This window comes from Lontra canadensis, unplaced genomic scaffold (assembly GCF_010015895.1).
Source record: "Lontra canadensis isolate GAN:19392208 unplaced genomic scaffold, GSC_riverotter_1.0 scaffold17, whole genome shotgun sequence".
Classification (NCBI taxonomy): domain Eukaryota; kingdom Metazoa; phylum Chordata; class Mammalia; order Carnivora; family Mustelidae; genus Lontra; species Lontra canadensis.
In genome coordinates this window covers 10,811,594-10,830,906 of record NW_022631011.1, presented here as the reverse complement: position 1 = coordinate 10,830,906, position 19,313 = coordinate 10,811,594, and the positions used below count along the sequence as shown (strand labels likewise).

Here is a 19,313-nt window from a genome sequence, read left to right as displayed (position 1 = left end):
TGTTGTGTTTTTGGAATGATTTCTGTGGAAGATATAGGACGTGTGGATGTATTAATGTGTATTAATTCAGAATAATGCATGTTTGAGGTCCTGGGATAGTCAGCAGGGTTCAGGCAACTGAGAAAAGGAAATCAGCAAATCCTAAGGAAATGACCTCCGTGACATTTGCGCTCGCAGCCAATGCCTGAGAGGATGAGGACTTTTTGAAGACCTCAGGATGGAAATCTCAGCCCCTCCATGGAGGAGGCCCTCCCTCCACTTCCCGGCCTTCTTTCCAGGCCTCACGGCTGCACGACTCCTGCCTCACCCACAGTCACACGAGGGCATCGTGGCCCCTGGACTGGGGTACCCTGCAAGGCCTTTTCCTATTAAATGATGACAGAGATGACACTGAGGTTTAGAACAGGAAAATATGACAAAATTATGCAATAAATGTATAAAAATGCCCTGAGGGTAAATGCATGATATACCTTCTAAAAACTCCCTACAGCTCTAAATGCCTATGATTACAGCTCTGAACCCTGTTGTTTGTTTTTGTCACGTTTAACTTCAGCTACTTGCTTTTGTGCAGAGTGGATGTTTTTCAAGTTCAAAGTGAAAACTATGCCTTTTATCTTTCTTATAAGGCTTTTCTAATCTTCACCTGACATTTATGTGCTTTTGGCAACAGACGCTTCTATCCCGTCTCCTTACTGTTCCACTGTGATTCAATCCAACTAAGAAAATTTTAATGCTTTGTGGGTGCTTTAATTAGCTTTTTTTGGGGGGGAAGTAATTATAATGTGGTAATAGTCCTTTAAGAAGTCAGCTACTTTTAGGATATCTGTCCTCCTCTGAGGCTACAGACAAGGAACCAAGGAACTTAGAGGTCTCAGGCAATCAGTGAGGTCCCCCCCGAAATTGTACACAAGACTTTTGTGCATACAGCCTGTGCTTTTGTGAGAGATGTCAATAGTTTTCTCTAGTTACTCAGAGAATTTGTTGACCTCAAGACCTCAAGAAGAATCCTGAACCTGTCTAAAATCTGTTATATGAATGAATGGAAGAAAATTGATAAATAAAATGGCTTTTGTTATCCATTCAATGTCCTTTCCCCACGTCCATCTCATTCACCTTGATCTCAACTCTCCCCCACCAGGACCCATACACAGTCCTGTCCCCTACACTTAGTTCCTTTAATCAGTAATAGTTGGTCATGACTTTTCTGAGCTCTGTCTTTGGGGTTCAGCCAATTCCTTCCAAAACACACACAAGGCAATGGTTAGTATGTAGAATCCACCTTCTCTGGGAGAAATATTCTGAGGAATAAGTGGCTTCATCTAACACAATCTTCTTGCCCTGGTGTGGAAAGGACCCTCAAGCTGTGGGTGGGAGGGAGTTCTCAGGAAAGGACAGTGCCTCCAACTTCAAGTTGAAAAGAGAGGGAACAGCAGAGAGAAGCCAAGTGCAGCAGGAAGAGGAAAATAGAGGAAAGTAGAAAGCAAGGGGGTCCCACCTGCCAAGCACCCCTCCTCTATGCCCAGGCTAAGCTTCCTGACAGCAGCCTCTACCCAAGGGCTGGCCTGAATGCCTGACATTTACACACACGCATACACGCATGCACGCACACACACACACGCACACACCAACACCACCATCACTACCACCACCTGAGGCCTGCTAGCTCTTGCAGATGCTTTTATTCATTCAATCAGCAACACTAAAAAAAAAAAAAAAAAAAAGTCAGCAATACTTTGGGGGCCTAATTATGCAACAAACATGATACTTGGCATTGAGGATCAAAGTGCAGTAAGTTTAGAGTCTAAAAAGATGGGAAACAGACCCATGTGGAGGTTACAGCGCAACTCTGCATGGGGACACACAGATGGGTGGGGAAGGGCATCACCGGTGGGCATCCCCACCCTGTCGTGAGGACTGTAGCTGCCCAGAGGGCGGAACCCTATGCCCTGCCCACCAGAAATCTGGAGCCTGCACTGGCTGCTCTGTTCTGCTGAGTCCTACTCTATAGCTCTTGAAAGGCTACCACATTATTATTATTAAACCTAATAGATAACGTGGTCAAAGATATAAACCACCAACACACACGGCTACAAAAAGATGCCCAGTGCCACTGCTGTAAAAACAATACAAATTAAAACAATACTAACAGAGGGGGCCTGGGTGGCTCAGTTAGTTAAGTGTTTGCCTTCAGCTCTGGCCATGATCTTGGGGTCCTAGGTTCGAGCCCTGCATCAGGCTCCCTGGGAGGGAGCCTGCTTCTCCCTCTTCTTCTACCCTCCACCCTGCCCAACCCCCTGCTCGTGCTCTCTCTCTCTCTCTCTCTCAAATAAATAAATAAAATCTTAAAAAAAAAATACTAATAAATGGATAAACATTTTAAAGACTGCTAACAGCCAGCACTGATGTGAATGCAGGAAAAAGCACGTGCTGAGGGGAGTATGAATTGTCGTGAACTTTTGGAAAATAATTTGGCGATAGCCATAAATTAGAAATACATAACACCGTGGACCCAGAAGTCCCACTTTGGGAGATGTCTCCTACAGGAATAAAAGCACCATTATTGTTTAAAATAGAAAAGGAAAATAAAGTTGGAAACAAACTAAATGTCCACAATTAAGGAGAGACTGACCAGATTATGATCTCTGTACCAAGAAATACTGCACAACCATGACAAAGAAGAAGTTACATTTACGCATATTTGCCTAGGAATATACTAGTGATGTACCATATAGAGGGAATGTATAAAAGAAAATTATGGGGGCACCTGGATGGCTCTGTCAATAGAACATGTGAGTCTTGTTCTCAGGGCATGAGCTTAAGCCCCACGTTGGGTGTAGAGATTACCTAAAAAGAAAAGAAAGTTATGGATAAATATATAAAAAAGATTATTTTTAGATAAAATATGAAGAAAAAAATGAGCATTTTACCTGAGAAAGATACAGAAGGTTCCAAATCAAAATATTCAGATTAGTTACCTCATAGGGTACAATCAGAGGGAAAGAGAAGATTATTGCATTTTTCTTAATATAGCTTTGCTTTGTGAGACTTGCCACAATGGGTATGATTTTTTTTTCAGTAATTAGAAAAAATCAAATCAAGAGAATGAGAAGACAAGTCACAAACTGAGAGTAAATATTTGCCAGAGATATATCTGATACAGGAGGGTTAAAAATAACTCCTAGGGGCATCTGGGTGGCTCAGTTGGCTAAGCATCTGCCTTTGGCTCAGGTCATGATCCCAGGGTCCTGGAATTGAGCCCTGAGTTGGGCTCCCTGCTCAGCAGTGGGAAGTCTGCTTCTCCCTCTCCTTCTGCCCCCTGCCACTGTGCTCTCTCTCTCTCTGTCAAATAAATAAAATCTTTTAAAAAAAAAGAAGAAGAAGAAGAAGAAGCTCTTAAAACTCAACAATAAGAAAACTGAAAACCTGATTTTAAAAAGAGGCAAAAGATCTGAACAGACACCTCACCGAAAAAGATAGAAAAATGGCACATAAGCATAAGAAAAGATACTCAACATTATGTGTCATTAAGGAAATGCAAATTAAAACAACAATGAGATACTGCTACATCCTTATTAGAAGGACCAAAATCCAAAATACTGACAACACCAAATGTTGGCGAGGATATGGAGCAACAGGAACTCTCATTCACTGCTGGTGGGAAGGCAAAATGGTACGGCAACTCTGGAAGACAGTCTGGCAGTTTCTTACAAAACTAAATAAACTCTTACCAGATGATCGAGCAATCACACTCCTTGGAATTTTCCCAAATGAGTTGAAAACTTATGCTCACAAAATCTGCACAGGGTGGTTTATAGCAGCTTTATTCATAATTGCTTAAACTTGGAAGCAACCAAGCTGTCTTTCAGTAGGTGAATGAAGGTATAAACTGCAGTATATCCCTGCAATGGAATATTATTCAGCTCAAAAGAGAAATGAGCTATCAAGCTATGAAGTGACCTGGAGGAAACTAATATGCGCATTACTAAGTGAAAGAAGACAAACCGAAAAGGCTGTATACTGAGTGATTCCAGCTATAGAACATTCTGGAAAAGGCAAAACTATGAATAGAATAAAATGATCAGTGATGGCCAAGGGTGGGGTGCATCAGGAACAAACAAGTAGAGCACAGGGGATTTTTAGGGCCGTGAAACTACTCTGGTACTACAAAGGTGGATATACATCGTTACACTTGTCAAAACCCACAGAGCATACAACACCAAGGATGAACTCTCAACTCTAAACTAATGATGTCTCCAGGTAGCTTCATGGATTTTAACTGAGGTCCCACTCTCTGATGGGGACTTTGATAGGGAGGAGGCGGGGCATGTGTGGAGGCAGTAGGTGGATGGGAAATCTCTGTACTTCCTGCTTGGTTTTGCTATAAATCTAAAACTGCTCTAGAAAATAAAGTCTATTAAAATTGGTTTAATAATTTTGAAAAATTCTTGAAATGTGTTCAGTTTTAGATACAGCCTGTTTAGAAATGATTGTCACATGGGTTTGCTTTGATCGCAGTCCTGCCATTTAAGGGGATGCTTCGGAGCAGTTAAAAAGAATAAAATGGAATATAAATGCTGCAATGGAAACATTCCAGCCCTACGGATATGTAAAGAAGAGATGGCATAACAACACATACAGTGTGACACCATTTGTGTTGAAATAGAAACAATCCATGTGAGTACATGTTTGTTAATGTACAGAAAATTGCTATAAGGAGGATAAGAGACTCTAGGCAGTGGCTGCCTGCCTACCTCTGGGGGGTGGAGGGAGGTCTCATACCCTCCTGTCCTGTCTGAACTTGATAAGAGTATATTAGTTTATAAATAAGTTAAAAACTCATTGTTTTAGGAAAAGCATCCCTCCCCTCCGCCCTATACCTCCTATCGACAGATGCACTGAGATGGCAGTGTATACTCTGACCAGCGGTTATAAAGCCCATGTCACGCTCAAGCTCACAGAATCAATCATCATTTTCTACATACAGAACACCCCACCATACCAGCCCTCCAGTCACAAAAAGAAATGTCACAACCAAGTTAGGGTGTGTCCAACCTAATGAATTATAGGTATGCCTTCATTTACATAGTGCTTTACAGTCTAGGAAAGGCAAAAAGTCCCCTTTGAGGGATTTGTCTTTAAGGAAGTAACCTATAATACAAGCAATAATTTTAAAGGCACATCACAAACAGAATGGCAAAATGTCCTCACTATAAACACCTACAAAAAATTATCAAACAAATGCATCAACAAAGTGTACCATCCCTGGCCCTAGCTATTAAATGAGCAATTATGAGAGAATCCACTTTACACAAAATTTTAAACCCTCCCTGCATGGAAGGTCATATGTACATTGGGTTAAGGAACAGCCTAGAACACATAGAAAGTGTGTCTTCAAAAGCACCCGGAAGTGCCTGGTTTTTCTCTTCAATTGCCTCTGTCCCAGGAGAGCAGTGTAAGTCTCACCCAACAGCTGCAGGGGGGGACCGTGTGACATGGAACGTGGAGGGACACCTCACGCTTTCTGCCTCCTCACTCACCCCAGACAGAGCAAAACCAGGAGCATACGATACACAGAGACTTCTGGTTATCTTTAAATATATTATCTGATAATGTTCCTCTCAATTCATGATTTTGAAAAAAAGTTCTCCATTTTTTTAAAAGAAGCTTTTAAATGTCATAACATGCTTGAAAATAAACTTTTCAGTGGGAAAAAAAAATCTCATTTTATGAAGGACATCCATAGGGAAGTATCACTTGACTGATAGCTGACTTTTCAAGATCACAGATTCCACAAAGGGAGCACATAGTTGCTGTATCAGTTACAGTAAAACATGAATAGTCATGGCCACCATTTACTGACCACACACCATGTGTTTATAGGCACTCTAGCCTTAATCTTCACAATAACCCTATGAAGGGGCTACCCTTAGTCCCACTTCACAGATGAAAAAACTGAAGCAAAAAGCGATCGAGCCTGCTCGAGGTCATATAGCTAGGAAGGCGTGTAGCCAGAACTTGATCCAGTGCCTTCAGAGCTCAAGGACCACGTCCCTCTCCTGGCAGGGCTCACTAGGAAAGGGATAAGAAGTAAGGGATGGGCAGCAAATCCAGAGCACAGCAATGGCCTGGCCACGAGCCGCATGCAAAGTGATCTGATCCGATCAGGCTTCCACTCTGAGAACAAGAGCCAGGCGACCTGACAGCAGCAGGTATCTGCGAGCTCACCGTGTGTCTGGAGAGAGTTCGGGGACCGCCTGGTGTGGTGCAGCATAGAAGCTTCAGAGCCGAGAAGAAGGGCTGAATCTGAATCCTGGAGCACAGCCTGGGTGGGTGACCCAATCCCATCAACACCAAGCACGTGGGTAACCATCCCAGAGGGCTTGCTAGGATGGTGTACGAACTTCTACCATGTCCAATGCAGCCAAGATGTCACTTCTTGCACATCCTGGCATTTGGAGGCAGGGAGCCAACTGATCATGTTTCAGCCCAATTCAGCAAAAACTTATTATCCTTGACAATTCTATAAGTTGGCAGGGCTTACCTGGGGGGTTCTTGTGTTCCAGCAGTGCCTAATGGTACTCAGCTGGGGCTGGCACATCCAAGATGGCTTCACGCACATGACTACCCCTCAGGTGGAGAGGACCGGCTAGACCTCTCCTGACATGGTTTTTCATTATTCAGTAGTCTCGGGCAAGCCTTTTTACATGGCAGCTTGATCCCAAGAGGGCAATAACAGAATTAGCAAGACCAAGTAAGGCCTTCCAATGCATTCTATCAGTCAAAGCAAGTCACAAGGCCAGACCCAACTCAGGAAGAAATAAATTCCACTCCTTGATGGGAAAAATGACATAAGCAAGAACTACTGGCAGCCATCTTTGCAGACAATCTACCACAAAACGTAAGTGGAAGCTGTTAAATCTTACTCAGCTACCAGGTGCCCTTCTGCCCTTCTCCCTTTCCTCCATGTTCCTGTCTAGAATGCGGGTGTGATGACCAGAACTTCAGCAGTCATCTTGCAACCACGAGGTCACCTGGAAGATGGAAGCTATGCACTGAAGATAGTAGAAAGAAAGAGAGGAGATTAGGTTCTAGGCGAGACAGAGGAGCTACTATACTAGACAAGGACTACCTCTACTTCCAGAGTGTCTACACATTAAAAAATAATAAATAAATAAATAAAAACAGATCTTACTTAGACAATAGTTATTTGTTTTTTCCCATAGACACAGGCTCAAATGTGAATAACTAACAGAAGGAATCAAATACCCACACTCATTTCCTATTTTAATAAAATAGCTACGGCGCCTGGGTGGCTCAGTGGGTTAAAGCCTCTGCCTTTGGCTCAGGTCATGATCCCAGGGTCCTGGGATAGAGCCCTGAATCAGGCTCTCTGCTCAGCAGGGAGCCTGCTTTCCCCTCTCTCTCTGCCTGCCTCTCTGCCTACTTGTGATCTCTCTCTGTCAAATAAATAAAATCTTAAAAAAATTAAAAATAACTAACAGTACATATTCTGATTGTTAAGTTCCATTACAGCCATATAAGATATACCAAAGCAAGATTTAAAGTAACAATTTAGTGACAAGTACCTTGCCTCTAAGATACTAGAAGGCAGTCCCTGGGAGCTTATGAGAAAGTGCTAAGAAGCTTCTCATATAAGAAGTCCCTGGGAGCTTATGAGAAAGTGCTAAGAAGCGCCTAAGAAAAATATCTTTAATGTCTTTCAGCCAAAACTAAGCCTGAGTGCCTGTTCTGAATTCCTTACCATTTAGGAAGAAATAGTATGCAAAGTTCAAATAGTATCACCATATCCTCCCTCCCCTCATTTCTCATTTCCCATTCAATCAACAAACCCTCTCCAATAATTGAGGCTTTGTCTGATTCATAGATATGTAACCTGCCTGTTCTCTCCCCTTTCAGATTTTTTAAAAACATCAAACAAATAGGCAAGTTTTATGACACAAGAATAGGATTAAAAAAAGAAAAAAAAGATGTACCTAGGAAGACTCTAAGACTGATAAACTGAAAAGTGGGAAGGCCAGTTAGGTATTACAGGCCTGATGATCACAGAGATGTAAGTTGGCAATGACCAACATACCCTCAGCCGTCAAATACAAGTGCAGAGGAAACGTCAGCCTCCAAACATAATACCTGTCTTGAAAAGTAGCTGAACTTGGCTATGCTATTATTTCACTCATTTTCATGTAGAGTTTGGCAAATGTCTTATTTGACTTTTGTATATATTTCAAAATATTGGAGTATTTTATATTCTCATCTATTTTAAACTAGGAGTTAGCTATCTAAAACAAATGAACACATTCCTGAAATACACTTAAATACAGAGTTCCGGGGCACCTGGGTGGCTCAGTGGGTCAAGGCCTCTGCCTTCAGCTCAGGTCATGATCCCGGGGTCCTGGGATGGAGCCCCGCATCGGGCTCTCTGCTTGGCAGGGAGCCTGCTTCCTCCTCTCTCTGCCTGCCTCTGCCTGCTTGTGATTTCTGTCTGTCAAATAAATAAATAAAATCTTTAATAAATAAATAAATACAGAGTTCTGCTGACATAGGCAATTGAGAGCTAGAATAATAATTTGTTGTGCTGTTTTGTAACACTTTGATCCTAAAGTCTAACTATTTACACTAAATGTTTTTCTAGAGATTCCTCTTTGAATGTTCATCAAGGTACAGAAAAACACAGCACCTTGGGATTCATCTACGAATCCAGTTACAGGTTTATAACTTATCATTTGATAATCAGTCAAAGGAAAACCTGTTGCCTTCATGTTGCATCCATTTCTATACCTCCTCTAGTAACTTTAAAATCCCAGCGATAACCAACGCATTCTTCACCAGAGACCTCCTCTGACTCCAGTGACCTGTTCCGAGTCATGTCCCCCACACAAGGCAACCCACACAGCTCTCCTGCTGCCCACCTGCGCGCCCCACCGAGCTATGGGATCCGCTAGACTGTTTCCAAACAGGTTTGTGTTTGTTTTGCTTTGCTTTTACTTCCCATATCCTTGCTTATCTTTCTGTTATTTGCTTTCCTCTTTCCCATCTTCCTCACTGCTTCAGCATCCACTGACTTTCGATCTTAAAACACCCCTAAAGGGGTGGCTGTTTCTTCCCGTCTGCAGCTAGTGATTTACCCACGCAGGTGCTCGAAACTCAGGGACACAGACGCAGGCTGTACCACTCGGCTACAAAAGAAGCACTTTGGCCAAGGTCCTCGAGGGAATGATGCATGCCCAGCACTCATAAAATAACCACTCGGTCGCCTCTCCCATACACATCATCTCATTTGCATGATTTGTTTTCAAAGCTAAAATACTATGAGCCCACTAAACGGAAGGTCCTTTCAGATCTCCAGCCCCGCGAGCCGCCACCGTGCCCAGGCGCGGATCCCGAAATCACTAGCCCGCCAACTGCTCGAGTCCCGGCACCATTCGCCCGAGTCCCGGCACCATTCGCCAGACTCCCGCGCGAGACGCCGGAGCGGTGGACGCGGGCTCACCTGGATCCGCCGCGCAGACTCACCTGCTCACTCGCGGACTCACCTGGGTCACTCTCAGACCCGGGAGCGGGCTCACCTGGTCACGGCGCGCTCACCTGGTCCGCGCACCTGGGTTCGCGTCCCGCCCGCACTGCTGCGGCGGCTCTGGAGGCGGCTCTGCGCCGCTGCAGCCCTGCCCGCCGGGTCTGCAGGGAGGTCCAGCCAACTTCTCCGTATGCCTCGAAAAGGACGGCTGCTTGGAATAGGTACACCCGATTTCGCGGGGTCTTGGCGTTCTCATGCACCCCGCGAAGCCAGTTCCCTCCCAACACTGAGCGAGACCTCCCCGGCGCTCTTCCGTTTTCCTTTGGTTAGGGAATTAGCGGCTGGGCGCGGGGATCCATCGGAAACAGAAAACTAATTTTTCCCCCTGCTGGTGATTGTGGGGAACTGCACGTGGTGGAACAAACCGGCCACCGAGCTTCCTTCCCTCCTGGCTGCTACGGCTGGGGGGTCCTTCCTACCCCCCACCCCCATCAAAAGTCAGAAAACTTTCCATTTATTCATTTTTTAAAGTGCCATACTAAGACAAGGCAACTCCGTGTTAGAAACCTTCAGATTAATGAGAATGAGAAAAATTCAGACGTCACAAACTAATTTTTAACAACTTATTTCCCAGGAAAATTGCAAAGGTGAAAGAGAATAATGAGGCAGAAGAGTATAATGAGATTCCAGCTTTTGGTAACGGTAGACCAGTCTTCCTGCAGAAGACGATTATAAAAGCTGAGCAAAACATTTAAAAGCAATATTTGGAGGGCTTGGCGAATAACCAAAAGAAGGCAGAAACTGCAAAGGAGAGCAACCTTGAAAGATGAACAGAAATTGTTGAGATTTGTGATTTGGTGGCTTTTCTCCCCCGAGGGCACCCCCCTAAAACCAGGAACTGCTCCTGCTGCAGAGAGCACAGCCTGACTGGCTGGGAAGGGATAGAAAACAGTTTGAGGCCAGCATGAGAATAGGAAAGTTAGAGGGGTAACCCAGGGAGGCATCCGTGCAGAGGATGAGCCCCCTAATACATGCTGTATTGGTTTTCCATTGGTGCCATAACAAACTACTACAAGCTTAGTGACTTAGAACAACACAGATCTACTATCTTATTCTGGAGGTCAGAGGTTGTGAACAGGTCTCACCAGGCCAAAGTTGACATGTTGACAGGCTGTGCTCCTTTGCCGAGGCTGGAGGGGAGAATGCATTTTCTGCTCACTCGGGTTGTTGACAGACTATAGTTCCTTGAAGTCTATGACTGAGTGTCCTGCCTTCTTGCTGGCTGTCAGCTGAGCGTCATACCCAGCTTCCCCTGGGCACTGGGGCATTCCATGACTTGAGGCTTCCCTCCTCCATCTCCAAAGGCCTTACAACTTTGGGTTGAGTCCTTTTCATGCTTCAAATCTATCCTCTTTTTTCTTCTATCTCTCTGACCCACCTGGGAAAGGTTCCCTGCTTTTAAGAATCATGTGATTCAATTGGGGCTACCCAGATTATCTACAATAACCTCCACATTTTAAGGTCAGTAACCTTCACCACATGTGCAAAATCCCACTTGCCATGCACAATAACATATTCACAGGTTCTGGTAATGAGGACATGGATAACTTCAGGGGGCCATCATGCTGCCTACCAGAATCAAAGATGTCACATCCTGATAGTACATTAAATACACTAGGTATGCCAATTCAATGACAGAGATTGTCAGACTGGATTAAAAACAAAATTAAACTTAAAAAAAGGACCCAACTGCATGCTATATACACCCCCCAAAAATGCACTTTGAGTACAAAGACACAAGGAGGGTGAAAGAAAAGGGATAGGGGCACCTGAGTGGCCCAGTCAGTTAAGTGTCTGGCTTCAGCTCAGGTCATGATCCTGAGGTCCTGGGATCGAGCCCCATGTAGGGCTCCCTACTCAGTGGGGAGTCTGTTTCTCCCTCTCCCTCTGACCCCCACTTGAGCTCTTCCATGCCATCTTGCTCTCAAATAAATAAATCATTTTAAAAGTAGTAATAATAAATAAAAAGAAGAAAGAAAGTAAAAGGATAGAAAGAGTTACACCAGGTGGAGAGGAAGAATAAAAAATCTGAAGTAATCAGCAAACATACAAAAAGATGCTCAACGTCACTAATCCTAAGAGAAACACAAAACAAAACCACAGTGAGATATCGTCTCATATCCAGGAAGACAGTCACCAGGGAACAAACAAGCAAGCCGGGCAATAACGAGTGTCAGTGAGGGTGGGGAGAGATGGAAATTCTTGTGACTGGGACTATGAAGTGGTACCACAACTATGGAAAACAGTGTGGAGGTGTCTCAAAAGTTTAAAAATAGAATTACCATATAATCCAGCAATCCCACTACTGGGTAGCTATCTGAAAGAATTGATAGCAGGATCTCAAAAACAAAAACAAAAAACAAACAAAAACTTTGCATATCCACATCCATCGCAGAAGTATTCAAAGTAGCCAAGAAGTTGAAGCAACCCAAGTGTCCATTGACGGGGGAATGGATGAAGAAAATCTGGTAAATACACACGAGGAAATATTATGCTGCCTTGAAAGGAATCTGGGGTGCCTGGGTGGCTCAGTTGGTTAGGCGTCTGCCTTTGCCCAGGTCATGATCCCAGGGCCCTGGGGTCAAACTGCACATGGGGGGATTCCTGCTTGGCGAGGGGTCTGCTTCTTCCTCTGCCTCCTCCTCTCCTCTGCTCATGCTCTCTCTCTCTCTCAAATAAATAAATAAATAAAATGTTTTTTAAAAAGGCCTCAGAAGTGACTATATTAATATTTGACAAAATAGACTTTCAGGCAGAACATTGAGATAAAGTGGGAAATTTCAAAATGAGAAAGAGGTCAATACATCAGGAAAACATAACAATGAAAGTATTTATGCACCTAATATCAGAGCTTCAACATGAATTAAGAAAAACTAACAGGACTAAGGGGAGAAATAAGCAAGCACAAAATCACAGTGAAAGATTTTAAGAGCCTGTTCTTGATAATATATAGATTATCAAGACAAGTAACTAGCAAACATATGAAAAGACGCTCAGCATCACTAATTCTAAGAGAAACACAAATCAAAACCACAGCGAGTGAGATACCATCTCATACCCAGGGAGGCAGTCACTATGGAACAAACAAGCAAGCCAGGCAACGAGTTTCAGTGAGGTCTTGATAATCTAGTAAACCTAGAGAAATCAATAAAATATCTAAAAAACACTATAGTCCAGGGATTGGTGAACTATGATCTCTGGGCCAAATCCCATGCATAAAGTTTTACTGGGAAATGGCCACACTCGCTTGCTTGCTTACATAGTGTGCATGGCTCTCTCTATGCAGCTGCTTTTACAGAACTGAGTAGATGCAACAGAGACCACGTGCCTTGCAAAGCCTCAAATACTTACTACCAAGCCCTTCGTGGGAAAAGTTTGCTAATTCTACTCATTTCAAGAGTGTGACGGACTGTTTGGTAGAGCTATTGTACAACAGCTACTTTGAAGTCTTTGTCAGATACTTCCCACATCTGTGTCAATTTTGCTCTTGGTGTCTGTTGACTGTTTTGTTTTTTCCCATGTGAGTTGAGATTTTCGTGGTTTTTCATATGCCAAGTAATTTTGGATTGTCTCCTGGAAATTTTGAAATATTATATAATGAGACCCCAGGTCTTTTTTAAATCCTATGGAGAATGTACTTATTTTTGTTTTAGGCAATAGATCTGCTTAGGTTCACACTATAAATTCAACCCACCTTCTGAGAGTTGTGGTTAAAATTTAGGTTCAGTTTCTGGGGCACCTGGGTGGCTCGGTGGGTTAAAGCCTCTGCCTTTAGCTCGGGTCATGATTCCAGGGTCCTGGGATCAAGCCCCATATCAGGCTCTCTGCTCAGCGGGGAGCCTGCTTCCCTTCCTCTCTCTCTGCCTGCCTCTCTGCCTACTTGTGATCTCTGTGTGTCGAATAAATAAATAAAATCTTTTAAAAAAAATTTTAGGTTCAGTTTCTAAAGCCTTTGAAGTGTTACTTGGGTAGATCCTGAATATGTACTACTCATTGGTCATCTGAAACCTGATTGATGGTCTGTTAATTCTCTTCTCAAGGTCTCTGTTAAATTGATCAGATCCATATGTACACAGCTCAGTGAACTTGGAAATTCTCATATAACTTAATGGGATTTTCCCATAGAGCTAAAAAAGAGCTCTTCTTTCTCCATAATCTCCCCAGGACTTTCCAGTACTTTCCTACAATGCCCCTTTCTGGTTCTGTGGCCAGAAAGCTGAAGCTAGAAAGTTACCCTTTCATTGTGTTCCTCTATGACTGCTCCCACCTTTGGCCAAGTAGCAGGAGGCAGAAAGAGAAGGGGAGAAAAAGCAAGAGAGATTGGTTGACTGGAGATGAATGTTCCTCTTCCTGAGAATCTGGCTACTTCTGGCTCCTGTTGTGGCCTTTGCTGCTGCCAACAAAGGATGGCTTGGGGGTTAAGGCTCAAGAAATGTAGAGAAGGGGAAAAAAAGAAAAAGAAAAAAGAAACGTGGAGAATTCCACACCCTCTCCAGCTACTCAGTCATAACTCAAGGGCTTCTCCTAGAGCTCTCCCTACACACATCCCACTTCCACTTCTGGGCTTCAGGCTAAACTACATTCAGGCCAACAGACAGCAAAGGAACAATAGTGGTAAACTCACCTCCAATTCATTGGCACTTTAAGTCCTCTTTTCATTCAACCTGCTACTATATGCTTTTCAGTCTTCCTATGGGTGCTCTATGCAGTCTGATCAGGTTTTATGATTACAGTCAAGGGGAGAGACAGGATGGAGTGTGTTTACTCCATTCCTACCCAGAACAAGAATCCCAATAAGAGATTAAAGAGAAGATATCACTACAGATCTTGCAGACATGAGAAAGATAATAAAACAATATTACAAATAATTTTATGCCAATAAATTTGACAGTTTAGATGACATAGACAAATTGCTTAAGAATACAGTTTGCCAGGGCACCTGGGTGGTTCAGTGGGTTAAGCCTCTGCCTTCTGCTCAGGTCATGGTCTCAGGGTCAGGGGATTGAGCCCCCGCATCAGGCTCTCTGCTCAGCGGGGAGTCTGCTTCCCCCTCTCTCTCTGCCTGCCTCTCCGCCTACTTGTGATTTCTCTCTCTCTCTGTCAAATAAAATAAATAAAATCTTAAAAAAAAATACAGTTTACCAAAACTAACACACACAAAAATCGAATAGCTTTAGATTTATTAAAGAAATCAAATTAGTTATCAAAAACCTTCCCAGAACATCCCAGCCCAAAACAGTTTCACTAGTGAATTCTATCAAACATTTAGGGAAGAAAAATAGCAATCTTACAAAAAACTCTTCCAGGAGGCATCTGGGTGGCTCAGTCCGTTAACTGTCTTGATTCTTGATTTTTGGCTCAGGTCACGATCTCAGGGTCAACAGCTCAGTGTGGTGTCTACTTGGATTCTCTCTCTCCATCTCCCTCTGCCTTTTCCCTGAGCACACTCTCTCTCTCGACTAAATAAATAAATCTTAAAAAAAAAAACAACAACAACAACCCATCTCTTTTGGAATGTGAAGGAGAAAGGCATCTTTTTCAGCTTATTTTGTGAGACCAGCATATCTCTGACACTACACATTGCATGATACTAATACAGAAAACATTCATAAAATATAAGTGAATTGGGGTGCTTGGCTGACTCAGTCAGAGAAGCATGAGACTCTTGATCTTGGGCTTATGGGTTCAAGCCCCACATTGGGTGTAGAGAAGACTTAAATAAATAAAACTTAAAAAAAATAAAATAGAAGTGAATCAAATCCAACAATACACAAATGTATCATGATAAAATGGGTTTTATCCCAGGAATACAGAGTTGGTATGACAAGGTCAATCAGGGTAATCCACTATATTTACGTAATAAAGGAAAAAACTATATCTCAACTGATGCAAAAAAGGGAAAAAAAGCATTTGGCAAAATTCAAATTCCAAATTCACTGCTAATGATTGTTAACTTATGGTCAATCTAGTTTTATTTTCAACCCCTTCAGCTTCCTTTCCTTCCAGTATGATTGTGTAACAAATCCTTATTGAGCCCCTGCTCTGTGCCAGGCTCTGGGTGGGGGTCCATGCACCGAGCAGCCAACAAGTCCTGTTGCCAGGTGTTCACATTTAGGAGGGGAACAGGTAAATGGTGAATTAATAATTTCACATAATGAGGTTACAATGACAGTAATAAAAACCAGTTATGGCAGAGAGTGACTTGATGGGCAAGGGTGTATGTGTTGGGGGGAGTTCTTCATTCTAGAAGTTAAGAAAGTCCTCTTGAGGGGGTGATATTGGAGCTGATCTTGGAATGATGAGGAAAAGCAGTCATGGGAAGGCTCCTCACTCAAAGCAGAGAATAGCAAAGGCCCCGAGGTAGGTCTGAGCAGGACATGTTGAGTGACAGAGAAGGCTAGCGTAGCAGGGCTCGGGGTGAGGGTGGGCGGGGGAGACAAGGTGAGGTCTGTAGTGGGGCAGTGACTGGCCATGCAGGGACCTGCAGAGCACAGCCAGGCGACTGTGCTCCAGGGGCAATGAGGACCCTGGACACTCTGAGCAAGGATACTCCCTGTCCCCAAAACTAACTTACATTTTAAGATGCCTTGTGAAGAATGGACTGGGAGAGAGGAAGCAGGCAAGAGAGGATGTAGGAAAAGAATTTGGGGGGCCATGGGGGGGTGCAGGCAAAAGGAGAGAGTGGCCGGGGCATGCAGAGAAGTGAGCAGATCTGCTCCTGGTGGGGAGCTGGCACCCCAGGCAAGGCTGGGGAGAGGAAGCAGCAATGGCACTTGGTGGGGCTGAGACAGAGGAAGACTAGGTGGCAGGGCAGGTTGAGGGGGGAAATCAAGAGTGCTATCTGGGCCGCACTGCATCTGAGAAGACAAGTTACAATGCAAGCAGAGATGCTCAAGAAGCATCTGGATATAGGAGTGTGGTGCTCAGAGGTGAGAGAAGAACTGGAGGAAAGCTTCCTCGGGGTCAGGGGAAGTGGGTGTGCAGTGCACACAGTACACCCATCCTTTTTTTTTTTTGCTGTACTGGTTACTGAAGCAGGTAAAGAATCCAGAAACAGATGCAGCAATGTTGAAAGGTTTATATGTGATAAACTGGCATTTCACCTATGCTGTGGATTTGTGAGGACTGTATGAGTTACCAGTCAGATGCTTAAAAAGTACCTGCCACATATTTAATGTTCCTTACACTTTTTTAGACTTCAGTTCCAACAGCGAAAGAGTAATTTACCTACTAAGAGATATCCACATAACTTGCTAACCATCTAGAAAAATGGGTCAGGTCTCAACCCTATACTTAAGTAAAAATATATTTCATATTGCTTAAAGATGTGCATGGAAGAAATTAAACTAGAAAAGTATGAGAAAAACATTTGGTTGAATAGCTAGTTGTCGAGTCTTGGCATGAACAAAGGTTTTTATTTTATTGTTTAATTTTTTTTAAGGCTTCACAAATTTGCATGCCATTCTGGCACAGGGGCCATGCTAATCTGCTCTGTATCCTTCCAATTTTAGTATATGTGCTGCCAAAGCAAGTGCTACGTGAGGCTTTTTTAATGCTACACAGGAGGGTCCCCTGGGTGGCTCAGTTGGTTAAGTTTCTCCCTTCAACTCAAGTAATGTTCCCAGGGTCCTGGGATGGAGTCCCACACTGGACTTCCCACTCAGTGGGGAGTCTGCTTCTCCCTCTCCCTCTGCCCCTACCACTGCTTGTGCTCTCTTTCTCTCTCGCTGTCAAATAAATAAATACAATCTTTAAAGCTATACAGGAAACCCAGACCCAATAATGAAAAACGTTCAACAACATACAAAATCCTATATGGCAAAAATCCTATAAACCATGCCAAAGATAAGAGGTAAGAAAGTATTGCATTATATATGACAAGCAGAGAATGAATTTCCCCCCAGACACAAAGATCTCCTAGAAACTGATAAACCCAACAGAAGATTTCTCTTCACAGGAGAAAATGCAAAGCATCAAAGAACATGTGAAAAGAGACTTTATCTCACTAGTATTTAGGTGAACCAATGGCCAACACATCTTTTTTTTTTTTTTTAAGATTTTACTTATTTGACAGACAGAGATCACAAGTAGGCAGAGAGGGAAGCAGTGGGTGGGGGTAAGCAGGCTGTCCGCTGAGCAGAGAGCCGGATGCGGAGCTTGATCCCAGAACCCTGAGACCATGACCTGAGCAGAAGGCAGAGGCTTTAACCCACTGAGCCACCCACGTGCCCCAGCCATCAGATCTTCTTACCCAACTTCCTCAGATATTAATGCTGGGAGTGCATATTGCTACAACCTATTTTGGATGATCTGGCAAATAAAAATGTGCACATCATTCCAGTCTATAATTTCTCTTTCAGAAATTCAGACAAAAGAAATAAAAAGCATCAGTATATACAAGATTTTTGCTGTTGTAAAAATATATGTACTGAGCTGGAAAGATGTGTATAGTCTATGGTTAAGGAAAAAGGCAAGTTATATAGTAAGGGACTAACTTTCTATTTTTGGTTTAGCTTTTTTGTGTGTGTGTGTGTGTCTGTGTGTGGGGGTGGTGAGAAGGGATTTTTACACATTCAGCCATTTACTTACAGGTGGACATAGGAAAAGATACCCAACTGCTAAATGTCTGTCAGAAGAGGAGGATGGAAAGGTAGGAAGAGCAGATGAAGCAACTTTTCTTTTGAAACATTAAAATACATCTATACAGATGTAAATGTATTTTTCTCTTTACAACCTTCTGTATAATTTTGACATACACAGGCCAGGTCTGAGGCCCCAGAGGCTGAGGATACCTCTTGGCTAAGATGATCCTTGGCTTTGTGCAGAAGAGCCATCACGAAGTAGGAAGTGAAAGCAGAGTTTATTGAACAGTGTAAGTGAGAGTACAGCAGACAGAGAGTCTGGTACACTCCAAAAGGAAAGGAGAATGACTCTCTTCCTCATTTTGAGTTAGGGGTTCATACTGGAAAGGGTCCAGGGAACATGTTACTTCAGAAATCCAGGGTAAGGTTGAATTCAAAGGTGAGTGACAGGTGAATAATAGGTGTTATTTCATAAATCGTCGAAGGTGGAGGTACTGATGCCAGACTCTGGGTGAGGTTTACTCAAACCTAATGTCCTGGAACATGTTTGAAATTCCGTTCTTTTTAGATGTTATCAGATATCTGGGCACCTAGGACAAAACTCAAAGAATGATTAACTTTCTTGCCTCCCCCTTGGAGTGGGAACATAGCTTCTTTGGTTTGGGGCCTTGCAGAAAAACAGCAGAGATGAAGCCTTTCTAAAAATGGAATCCTTCAGTTTCCCTATCTAGATTTGAGTCCTTTCAGATATTGAAAATGAAGGATAAATAAGGGTCTAGTCTCTAGAATTTATTTTTTGAAACTCTAACAACAACAAAAGGCAAACAACTCAATTTTAAAATGAGCAAAGGACTTCAGTAGACATTTTTCTAAAGAAAATATACAAGTTGTCAACAAACTCATGAAAGAATGCTCAACGTCATTATTCACTAGGAAATGCAAATCAGAACCACAGTGAGAAGCCACTTCACACTCACTAGGATGGCTAGAATAAAAAATAAACTAAAATAATAATAAGTAAACAAAGGTGGAAAACGAGGGTTGGGAAAGATGCGGAGAAACTGGAATCCTTTTTTTTTTTTAGATTTTATTTGTTTATTTGACAGAGATTTCAAGTAGGCAGAGAGGCAGGCAGAGAG

At 43.1% G+C, this 19,313-nt stretch overlaps 1 non-coding gene across 1 annotated transcript; it reads right to left on the bottom strand.

The window, feature by feature from the left end:
- Positions 1 to 17,020: 17,020 nt before the first annotated feature.
- LOC116869005 lies at positions 17,021 to 17,123 on the bottom strand. Its single transcript, XR_004382941.1, has one exon. It is a non-coding gene; the product is annotated as a U6 spliceosomal RNA (small nuclear RNA).
- Between the last annotated feature and the right edge of the window lie 2,190 nt (positions 17,124 to 19,313).